General features: G+C 36.5%; 1 pseudogene; it reads right to left on the bottom strand.

The window, feature by feature from the left end:
- Positions 1-6,070: 6,070 nt before the first annotated feature.
- Positions 6,071-6,188, bottom strand: LOC111741167 (annotated as a pseudogene).
- Positions 6,189-12,590: the final 6,402 nt, after the last annotated feature.

A 12,590-nucleotide genomic window follows, 5' to 3' on the forward strand; every position in this document is an offset into this window, starting at 1 on the left:
TAACTTGCTTTTCAAACTCAGCCTTATGGTTTTGAGATTTATTCACGTTAATACATTTAACATTCCATTCTGTGACAATATCACAAATTATTTATCTGTTCTTTTACTGATGGTCATTCAAGTTGTTTCCAATTTTCTTTATTACAAACTGGGGTACTGTGAACATTCTTTAACTGTTCTTTTTGGACATAGGTACTAGAGTCTCTCTAGGATATATACTTAGAAATGTAACTGCTGGATTACAGGATATATACACCCTTAATGAGATTTTGCGAAATTGCTCTCCAAAGTGGTGGTGCCAATTTGTGTGTCCACTAGAAGTGTGTAAGAGATCCTATTTCCCCAGGAGCTTGTCAGCACTGGGTGTTCTTGGACTTGTTAATTACTGCCACTCTTGTGAGAGTGAAATTGTATTGCAATGTAAACTTAAATAGCATTTTCCTGATTATTAATAAAATTGAGTAACCTTTCATTTTTCATTGGCCATCGGGTTTGACTTCTGTGATTTCCACGTTCATATGTTTGCTTAATTTCTATTGAATTGTCTTGTTGAGAATTTCTTTATGTATTCTGGACACATTAATGCTTTGTTATATGACTATGAATGTCTTATCTCAGATTGTGGCTTGTTTTTTCACTTCGCTTCTGGTATCTTTTGAAGTATAGAGATTAAAAAAATATTTTAAAAATAGGTAGTATAGTCTCATGATTAACAATACTGTAAGTATAAATGATTTCCTTTTCCTTTTCCTTTTACATCTATTCAACCTTCCATCACTGTTATTTATTTCTGATGCACCCTTCCTGAATTTCTTTGTGCACATACAAGCAAGCAAATTCAAATAAATACCACTCTGCATATAAAATGTCAAATTTATCTTTTCCTTTATAGTTTGTGCTTTTAGTTGTTTAAGAAATCTTTTTTATTCTGAGTTTAATGATATTTTATGTTTTCTTCTAAAGGTTTTATAATTTTGCTCTAATTTTATTTTATTTTAATATGGATAGTTGTCTTAGAACCACTGATTGAATTGTATATATTTTCTCCATGATTGTTTTTTAAGCTAACTCTGTGGCATATAAGTGGCTCCCATATGTATGTGGGTCTGTTGCTGGGCTTTCTGCTCAGTTCTGGTGTTTTTATTCCTCCTTGCAGCAATAAGACCATGTTTTTTAGTTTCTATAGCATTATAAACAATCTTATCTAATGAGATCAACCTTACCATTCCCTACCACTCAGAGTGTCTTGGCTATTCTTGGCCTCATTGGAATTTAATTGGATTTGATTGGAATTACATGGAATTTATAGATTGATTTGAGGGAGAACTTCTGTCTTTAGGATATTGGGCCTTCCTAGTCATAAACATAGCATATATCATCATTTCTATGTTTTTTAAGTGTCTTTTATAAACATACAATTTTCTTTATAAGACACTTGCATACTTTTTGGTTAGATTTACCCTTTGGTACCTGGTATTGCTATTATAAATTAGATACTGTTTAAAAATTACATTTTTTCAAATTGTTTGTTGCTTTTATATAAGATCATAAGTGACTTTTCTATATCTATTGGCTAAGTTGCCAAGTTCTCTTATTTGTTCTTAAAAGTGTGTCTTTAGAAACTTGAATATTCTACATATTGATATACACTGTAAATAACTTTCTTGTTTTTCCTTTCAATCTTATGCCTGTATGCCACCACCCTCCCACCTACCCATCTGTCCATCTATATCCACCCACCCTTCCACCCATCCATATCAGTCAGTCAATCAATCATATTACTGTACTTGCGAGAGCATCCAGCACCAAACTGAGAGGAGAGGACACAGTGAACATTGTTGATTTGTTGCTGACTCTAAAGGGAATGAGTTTAACATTTTGCCTTATGTGTGATGTAGGTTCCAGTTATCTCTATTAAGATAAAACTAGAACCTATAACAGGCCTCAAAATCTCAGTGTAGCAAAAGTAAGTTGATTTTTTTGCTCATGAAAATTTCAAATCATGTATTTGTGATGGGTGGCCAGTTCTCTAAAAGAGTGGTCCCCAACCTTTTTGGCACCAGGGACCGGCGCTCCTATGAGAACCTAAAGCCTGACGATCTGAGGTGGAGCTGAGGCGATGAAGCTAGTGCTGGGGAGCAGCTGCAAGTACAGATGAAGCTTTGCTTCCTCACCTGCTACTCATCTCCTGCTGCATGGCCCGGTTCCTAATAGGCCATGGACCAGTACTGGTCTGCGGCCCGGGGTTTGGGGACCCCTGCTCTAAATGATCTCAAAGGATCCAGGTTTTTTCCAACACGTGGCTCCAAGGGCACCATGGACATAAAAGGAACAAGAAAGGCCCCACATAGGGAGACTTTATGGGTCAGGCCTGGAAGTGGCACATACCACTTATGCCTACTTTCTAATGGCCGCGACTCAGTTGTGTGGTCACATACAGCTGTGAAGGAGGCTGGATTCTGTAGTCTATCTATCTGTGTGCCCGGAAGGAAGAAGAAATGAGGTTGCGAGCAGCTAGGCAGTTTTTGCCATAATCTGCCCTTCTACTCACCCAAATCTGTATTTCAATCTTCCTCACATGCATGTAACAGAGTACCCTCTCTCCAAGGACACACACCAGGTCACATCTAGTTGTTACTTCCAGATCCAGTATCAGATCTCCAGGTGATGCGCAGGCTGTCCCTTAAGTCCTGATGAATTCCATGTCATCTGGTGACCTCTGAACTCAAAAGACAAGTCTTGGCCCTCCCCTTCTCCCCGCAGGTGACCAATGGTGAAGCAAGTGTAGGATGGAGCCTAGTCGGAGTTTCTATTCAGAAGGGAAAAGGACATGCACAGCCTTCCCTGGTCAGCAGCGAGAGCTAAATGCTGTCAGGCAGGCATTGCGAGGCCTCTCTGCCCACCCAGGTTCAAATGTCAAGTAGTTGCATCCAAAGGGTGTTGCTAGAAATAATCCTCAAAACTAATTTATTTCCTAAGGGAGTTCCTATCTATTCCTAATTAGCTAAGAGCATTTTTTTTTTTTTTAAACCATGAACGAGCGTTGAATTTCATCAAGTGCTTTTTCTGTATCTACCGAGCCAATTATAGATTTTTTTTTCCTTTAATGTGTTAATGTAGTGAATTGCACTAATAGATTAGAATTCATCTATACTTATATTACAGTCTTCTTGGTCATGAGGTATTATCTTCTAAGATCTGATTTGTTAGAGTTTTCTTTAGAATTTGCCTATTGTTCATAGGTGAGATTGGCCCATAATTTTCATTTCTTTTATTCTTGTCTGGAATTTAAGAGTTTACTACTATCATAAAGTGAATTGAGCTTTCCCTTGTTTTCTGTTTTCTGAACTATTTTGTATAAGACAGACTAGCCCCTTAAACTGTGTCTGGGTCTGGTGTTCTTGGTTTTGTTTTTGTGAGTAGATTAACTGTTGATATGCTTTCTTATTTTATAAATTTATTCAGGCTTTCCATTTCTTCTTGAGTTCATCTTGGCAAACCATTTTTCTAGGAAATAGTTCACTTCGTTTAAATTTTCATGTGGATTGGCTAAAGTTCTTCATAGTAATTTATGTTTAAAAAAGAACTGCTAAATCTGTGATAACTGTCTTTTTTTTTTCAAGTATCGTTTATACGCTCTCTCCTGATTGGTCTTGCTGTGGGTTTGTTTTGTTATTAGTTTTTGCAAAGAACTAGCTTTTGGTTTTATTAATCTTTTTTATAATTTGTTTTCTATTTTAAGAATTTCTGCTCTTACCCTGTTTTGGCCTTTTATTTGGATTTTACTCTATTTTTTTTGTATTTTCTTGAGTTGAATGCTCAGATCTCTGATGTTACATTTTTATTCTTTTATGTAGGCATTTTTTTTTCTAATGTACAGATTTCCTTCTCTCTGTTGCTTTATGTGCATCATATAAGTTCTGATATATATCTCATATATATATCAAATAATATATATAGATGTATTTCTTATAACTTAATTTGAAATATTATGAGTTCTTCTTTGACCTATGAATTATTTACAATTACACATTTAGGTCTGCAAAGGTATGGAGATTCTTTGGTTATATTTTTTGTTATTGATTTGCATTTTATTTCATTGTTGTCAGAACATGTTTTATAATTTTGGCTCTGTGACATTGAGAAATATTTTTGTGGCATTGTACCTAGTACATGGTTAGTTTTTATTATAGTTTCATGCGAGTTTGAAAAAAATGTGTTTTCTCTAATTGCAGGGTTCTATATACATGTATGGATTAAACTTATTGTGTGGTTCAAATCTTCTATATCCTTATCAATTTTTATTTGCATAAGACAATTATTAAGAGAACTATGTTAAAATCTCCTGACATGATGGTAGATTTATCAGGTCCTCCTTGTAACACTATCAAATTTGCTTTATATGTTTTATGGATATGTTTTTAGAATTTTTAAGTCTGCCTGGAGAATAACCACTTTTATCATGTAGTAACTCTCTTTATCCCTGCTGTTTGCCTTAAAGTCTATTGTCAGCTATTAATTTGACCAGAACAGTTTTAAAAAAATATTTTTGTATTTGTCTTGTATTGCCAATCCATTGTTTAACATTTATTTATGTATATTTTATTGAGATATAATTCACATACCATAAAATTCATTTTTAAAAAGTGTACAGTTAAGTGATTTAGTTGCGCAAACCATCATCACTACCTAGTTCTAGAACATTTTCTTCTACCCCCAAAGAAACAGTCTACCCATCAGCTGTCACTATCCATTTCCTCTTCCCTGGCACTTGGCAAATCTACATTCTTTCTCTATGCATTTTCTTGTTCTGGGCATTTCATATAAATGGAATCATGCGTTCTATGGCCTTTTGAATCTGGCTTGTTTCACTTAGCATAAGGTTTCCAAAGTTTATCCAGGTTGTAGTCTGTGTCAATACTTCATTTCTTTTCACGGCTGGATAACAGTCCATTGTATGAATCTACCATGTAATGTTTACCCATTCACCAATTGATGGACATTTGGGTTTTCCAATCCATTATTTTCATATGTACGCTCATGTCTTCCAAGTTTCTCTTACAAACAACATGGAGCAAAATTACATTCTAAAATTTAATCTAACAATCTGTCTTTTTACTGGTAAGCCTCTTCCATGGTGATTGCTGTTATTGGGATTTATTTCTAGTGTCTTATTTTGTCATTTCCACTTATCTGCTATTTTTTTTGTTCCTCCCCTCCTTTTTTTCCTTCTATTGCATTTATATAGCTGTTTTTTATTTATTTTTTGAGTGTATTAATACCTTTTCACTCTATCTATTGGTTTGGAAATTTTACATTCAATTTCAAAGCCAAAAAATCTCTTCCCTCCTCCTAAACAACAAAAGGACTTTAGAATCTGTTAACTTTGGTTATTCCTCTTTTACCTTATGTATGATTATTGTCTAGCGTTTTAATTCCCCTTTGATTTTATGTTTCTCCAGATGATAATTCTTACTGTTTTTCTTATTTAGATGTATATCTTTAATTATCTGTTTCTTGAATTCCTTCCCCTTCTTCTCTGTTTAATTCTACTTATCTGGAATCACCTACTCTAGTAGTTTTTCTGGTGACAATGCCAGGTTAACTGTTACTTTCTCTAAGCACTGTAAAGACACTATTCCATTGTTTTCTATAGATTTTATTTCTGTGGAGAAGTCTATTCTTTCATGGGGAGAATGTCTTTTCTCTTTGGTTACTTTTAAGATCTTTTCCTTGATGATCTGCGATTTTATTACCAGTGTTGATTTATTTTTATTTTTCCTGCTCAGTAGTCATTCTCTGAGTCTGTTGACTCATGGATTTCATTACTTCTCAGACATTATTGTTGAATACTGCCTTCGTCCACACTTGTGGTTCTTTCCTTGAAATAATGTGTGTGTGTGTTGATATTTTCACTTTGTCTACCATATTTTTTAACCTCTGCTTTATATTTTCTATCTCTTTATCTCTTTGTGTTGCCATTCTAGCTCTCAATTCTAATTTGCCGTTTAATGTATTTGTTGAACCTTCCATTTTTATTTCTATATTTTTCTTTTTCTTTTTCTTTTTTTTCTTTCAGCACCTGGTATTCCTAGGTGGTCTCCCATCCAAGTACTAACTAGGCCCGACACGGCTTAGCTTCTGAGATCAGATGAGATTAAGCATGTTCAGGGTGGCATGGCCATAGACTATATTTTTTATTTATAGAAGTTCCACGTGGCTGTTTTTCATTTCTGCCTGTTTTTTTTTTTTTTATAGCTTATTTTTTTCTCTGGTAATTTCAATTCCTTCTTTTGATTTTAATCATTTTGAACATGTTTTCTCTCAAACTATTTTAGCATTTAAAATTTGTGCAGAATTTATACTGCTGTTTCTTATGTCTGCAGACTCTTGCTCATGGTGGATTTTTCCTATGTAGTTTAGTCATTTTTTATTTTGCACTCATATTAAACATAACTTTATCTCTGAGAATCCCATGTGGCCTGCATTGAGAACCTGTCCCTCAAGAGTGGTACTGTATTTGCTTCTGCTGGATGTCCTAGTGGAGCCACTGGCCCAGTACCAATTTATATCACTATTTCTCACTTTGGGAGTTCCTGATATTTTTCCTGATTTCTCTGAGCCAATGGGCAAACTTTTCTCTAGAACCCTCTTTCCTGGAGGATGAATGCCTTTGAATATCTTGAATTTATTCAAGAACCTTGGTTTATAAGTCCTTACCTTGTTTTGGGCTGTATTGAAGTGGCAATAGTGGGATGTTTGTCTTGTTCCCTCTCTGAAAGGGAGCACTTTTAATGTTTTACCATGAAGAATGTTTGCCATAGATGTTCAGCTCTGATATTGAAGAGTTTCTATGTCTACTTTGCAAAGTCACATCAAAGAATGAGTTATTTCCAGTTTGGGGCACTTATGAATAAAGCTGCTATGGACATACATACAGGTTTTCGTGTGAAGATAAGCCTTCATTTCTGTGGATAAATGCCTAGGAGTGTAATTATTGGGTCATGTGATAGTAGAATGCTGATTAAAAAAAAACAAAACAAAAACTCAACTGTTTTCTAGAAAACACCATTTTATACACCATTTTATATTCCCATCTGACATGTATGAGTGGTCTAGTTTTTCAGCATCCTCAGCAACATTTGGTGTTGTCACTTTTAAAAAATCTTAGCAGAGTAATATTTTAACAGTTCCAGTAGGTGCATAATAATATATCATTGTGGTTTGAATTTGCATTTCCCTGATGGCTAATGATGTTGAACATCTTTTTCATGTGCTTATTTATTACCTGCATGTCTTTGGTGAAATGTATTTTTAGAATTTTAGAATTCATGTCCTTTCCTCATTTCCTAATTGGATTGCTTGCTACTTTACTGCTAATTTAGAGTGTTCTTTGTATCTTCTAGATCCTAGTCCTTCGTTGGTTTGCAAATATTTTCTCCTAGTCTATAGCTTGTCTTTTCATTCTTTTTAGCAAGATCTGTCACAGAACAAAAGTTTTAAAGTTTCATGAACTCTAATTTATCAAATTTCCCTTTATGGATCACACTTTTGGTGTCAAACCAGAAAACTCAAACTCTTTGCTGAGCCCTAGGTCCTGAAGATCTTCTACTATTTTTTTCCTAAACATTTAATAGTTTTATCTTTTATGTTTAAATCTATGATCTATTTTTGAGTTAATTTCTCTAGAAGATGTGAGATGTAGGCTAAGGTTATTTTTTGCCCATGGATGTCCAATTGCTTTAGTATCATTTGTTGAAAAGGCTGTCATTCCTCCATCGAATTATTTTTATTCCTTTGTCAAAAATCAGTGATGAGAGAATTCTCAATTATGTTGCCTCATTCCCATTTTATATCAGTCAGGGTCCAATCAAGAGACCGAATCTAGACCAATTTGAATAGCAGAAATTTATGGGAAGAATCTCTAACTAGTATTGGGTGGTTAACTACTAAAAGAGGTTTTAGAGGATTCTATGAGGTCCAAAAGTACCAGGTTCAAAAACGTTAATATCCCTATGCAGAAGGAGAGCGGGCCACAAAGGAAGTGAGGATTTAGGAGAGCATGCCCCAACCCTCCATGAAGCCACTTCAAAGGAGGGGCATGGGTACTAGAGGGACACACAGTCTGGTAGTGCTGGAGAGACTGGCCAGAGGTGGTGGGGAGACAGATGGTCGAGGGTGTGGCTGGAGCTGTAGCCTATGAGAGTATGGTTTGAGGGCTCCCAGCCAGACAGCCACACAAGTGCATTCTTGGCGAGGAGGACATGGCCCAGGGTGTCCCTGAAAGTGCAGCTGGGCTTGTGTATGAGGGCTGCTGGGGTGAGAGCCAATAGGTCCTCCACACCCCAGTCCTCTGGCTCCTCAGTTTAGTGGAAAAGAAGGCTCAATGGACTTCACAAGGAAAGTGCCTTCTTGCCATTCCTGGCTCACAGTGTTCCCCAGAGCCCTCTATAGACAAAGCATTATATTGAGCCAGCTGGCACAGAAGAAAGGTTTAAAGGTCAGCTCTATTATCACAATGCCGGGGGAAGGAGGGTGGGTTTGGAGTTGAGAAATAATAAATTGATGACTAGCTTACTAATCTTAAGGGAAGGTATGTTCATCAGGGTTCTCCAGCGAAACAGAATGAATAGAATACATGTATGAGAGTGTGTGTATGTATCTGTCTATCTCCCTGTCTAAAGGAATTGGCTCACAGAATTGTGGAGGCAAGTCCAAAGCATGCAGGGCAGGCTGGCGACCCAGGGAAGAGGTTATGCTGCAGTTTGAATCCAAATGCAGTTTGCTGGCAGAATTCTCTTTTTCTGAGAAGTTATAAGGTCTTCTATTCATGCCTTCAACTGATTGGGTGAGGCCCACCCACATTATGGAGGGTAATCTGCTCATTCACAGTCTATCAATTTAAATGCTATTCTCATAAAAAATACCTTCATAGAAACATCTAAATAATGTTTGAAAAAATATCCATATTGACACCTGAAATACACTGTCACAAAAGGCACTCAGTCTTTCACCATTAAATATGCTAGCTGTGTGTTTTTTGTAGATGCCCTTTATCAGGCTGAAGAAGCTCCTTTCCATTCCCACTTTGTTGAGAGATTTTTTCCCCCTTTAATTATGATTGTGAAATTTGATCAAATTCTCTTTTATTGCTTCTATTGACATAATCACATGGTTTTTATATTTTTACTCTATTACTATTGTAAATTACATTGATTTTTCAGCTATTAAGCCAATCTTGCATTTTGGGATAAATCCTACTTGGTTATCATATAGTACTTACATGTTACCAAATCGGAATTGTTAAACCGTTGTTAAGGAAATTTGTGTTATGTTCTTGTTCTGGAGAGATATAGGTCTGTATTTTTTTCTTGTAGTATTTTTTTGTCTGATTGTGGTATCTAGGTAATTGCTTGCCTCATAGAATGAGTTGGAAAGTGTTCTGTCCTCTTCTATTCTCAAAGAATTTTTGTAGAATTGGTACTATTTCTTTCTTAAATATTTGGCAGAATGCACCATTGAAGCCATCTGGCCTAGAGTTTTCTTTGTGGGAAGATTTCCAATTATTAGTTTGCTTCAATAGATGTGAAGTTATACAAGTTGTGTGCTTCTTCTTGAGTGAGCTTTGGTAGTTTGTCCTTTTGGAATCTGAGGATAGTTTGAATAGTGGAGATATACATATAAGTTTATATTGATATTTCCAATGTATACTTAAATTATACCATTTTTAATGAACTTTTTGAGTTTATACTTATATCTTGTTTCTTGTGTGTTAACATAAATCCTGTCATCTTTAATGTTTCAAGTGTACAATTCAGTAATACATCACATGTATATTGCATTGTGTGTTCACCACCAAAATTAAATTTCCTTCCGTCACCAAATATTCTGTTTTCAGCTCCATGTGGTCATATGAAAGACTGAACTTCCTGGTCCTCCTGTGGTTGCATTTGCCCACGTAACATGGTTCTGGCTAATGAGTTGTGAGGAGAAATAGGATTTTTTTCACTTCCAAGCTAGATCACTTAATTGCCGACTCTGGCTTAAATTCTCTTTCCCTAGCTTTGGCAATCGTGAAAATGTATTGAGATGGAGTTTTTATCAGTCTGGGTCCTTGAGAAACTGTAATGAATAGAGCACCCTGACAACTTCTCCTGGATGTAGTGCATGTGTAAGAAAGAAATCTATGTTGTTTTAGGCCATGGAGGGTCTGAAGTTGATTATTATTGCAGCAAAATCTCCTATCCTAATCGACGCTATTTCTTGTTTGTTTTGACCTGCTAAATACACAAGATAGCTTAAAATAATACAAATATTACTAACACTGTATTATTATTAGAGTATATATAACATACATAATCTATATACTATAATAATACTATTATTAGCAATAAAACTACTGAGTGAGGTTTAATATTGCTTTTCTAGTTCTTTTAGCTCTTAGTATAACCTACTAAGGATGAGCAAATTACTATGTCCCAAAGTCCATTGGAATTATTATTTCCTTTGATTATTTTATCCATTTTGTATATCGCTGAGACATCATTAAGTTTGAGGCTTAAGGTTTTTGGCAGTACGTGGGTGTTTTGAGTTTGGGCTGCAGATGTGATGGCGACTTCTCAGGGACCTTTTCCCCACCTGCTCTTCCCAGCACTAAGGCAACTTCCATTGTAGTTGACTTCTAGTTCATCCTTGGTTTGAGGGTGTAGCCCTTGAGGCTCCAGCTCTCTGTGGGAGAAGGAGTCCTGTCAGAGTGAATAGGGCCTGTCCCATTCCCCTGGGAGGCCGTTGGAATAAAAGCTCAAGTTTGTCTGCATAGATAAGTGGCCCCAGGAAAATGGCAGCCTCATGGTTTTGCTTCCATCTCTCCCTCTCCCTCTCCCTCTTCAGCCAGTAATTTTAGTGGTAGAATTGTTCCGCGTAATCTAATCTACCATATGCTCAGGGAGAGAAGCCTGAGGTAGGAATCAACGAGGCATTTATCTGCCGGTGGCCCACATGAGAACTCTGGGCTGGATGGAGGAATGATTTTATCGTCTCTCCATTGGCCCTCATCTCTTTTGTTTTTGTTCCTTCAGCGGCATGGGAAGGTTTGGGCAGGTTCAGCTCTGTCATCATGGTCTACATGCCCTCAGAGTGCCCTACCACAGACATGAGTCCTTCTCGTCCTTGCCTGCCCCAAAGGGAGTAAGAGTGGATGGGAAACCACTGCCCTCTTCTCTGCACCTGTGTGACTCATGAGTGTCAATGTTAGATTTTTTAAAAAATTAAAATTATTGGAGTAATATTAGTTAATAAAATCAAATAGATTTCAAGTGTACAATTCAATAATACATCGTATGTATATCGCATGTTTACTACCCAAAGTTAAATTTCCTTCCACCACCAAATATTTGACCCCCCTTACACCACTGACATCCCCCCTTCTTCGCTTCTCTCTGGTAATCACTAATCCATTGTCCACGTGTCTCTGTTCATTTATTACTTTTCGTTTTATATCCCACACATGAGTGAAATCAAACGTTCTCAGTTTTTTCTGTCTGATTTATTTCACTTAGCGTGTTAATCTCAAGATCTATCCATATTGTCACTAAAGGCAGTATTTCATCTTTTCTTATGGCTAATATTCCATTGTATATATGTACCACATCTTCTTTATTAATCACCTATCGATGGACACTTTGATTGTGTCCATGTCTTGGCCACTGTGAACAATGCTTCTATGAACATCAGGGTGCATATATCTTTGTGAATAACTGTTTTCAAGTTTTTTGGGTAAATACCCAGAAGATGGATTGCTGGGTCATATGGTAATTCTATTCTTACTTTTTTGAGGAATCTCCATACTGTTTTCCATAGTGGCTATACCAATTTACATTCCCACCAACAGTGTATGAGGGTTCCTTTTTCCCCACGAACTCTCCATCACTTGTTATTACTTGTCCTGTTGATGATATACATTCTAACAGGTGTGAGGTGGTATCTCATTATGATTTTGATTTGCATTTCCCTAATAGCTAATGATGTTGTTCATCTTTTCATATGTCTGTTGGCCTTTTGTATGCCCTCTTGGGAGGAAAGTCTGTTCAGATCCTCTGCCCATTTTTCAATTGGATTGCTTGTTGTTTTATTGTTGAGTTGTATGAGTTCTTTATGTATTTTGGAAATTAGTCCCTTATTGGAGGTGTTGCTTGCTAATAAATATTCTCCCATTCAGATGGTTGCCTCTTTGCCTTTGTTGATGGTCAGATTTCTTGCTACAAAAGTGACACACACAGCTCATTGTAGGGATTTTAGAAAATACGAATAAATATATAGAAGACAACTAGATCTGCTTATAATCCTAGAATTTAGCGGTTAACATTTGAACCTATTTCCCCGCTAGTATTCCTTTACAAAAATGAGAATATACCCCATGAGTTCTCTTCTGTCCTGAAACAATAGCCCCGGGTCAGCAAGGGCTGACCCAGACTGCTCTGCGGCTTTCAGGCCATATCCAAAGGCTAATCCGTGTCAGCATGGGGGCTGGCTCCTTTTGGAGTCACGCTCTGTCTTTTTCTTGTGTCCCAGGGATGCTGACAGTCTCCTTG

This window comes from Pteropus vampyrus, unplaced genomic scaffold (assembly GCF_000151845.1).
Source record: "Pteropus vampyrus isolate Shadow unplaced genomic scaffold, Pvam_2.0 Scaffold74, whole genome shotgun sequence".
NCBI lineage: Eukaryota > Metazoa > Chordata > Mammalia > Chiroptera > Pteropodidae > Pteropus > Pteropus vampyrus.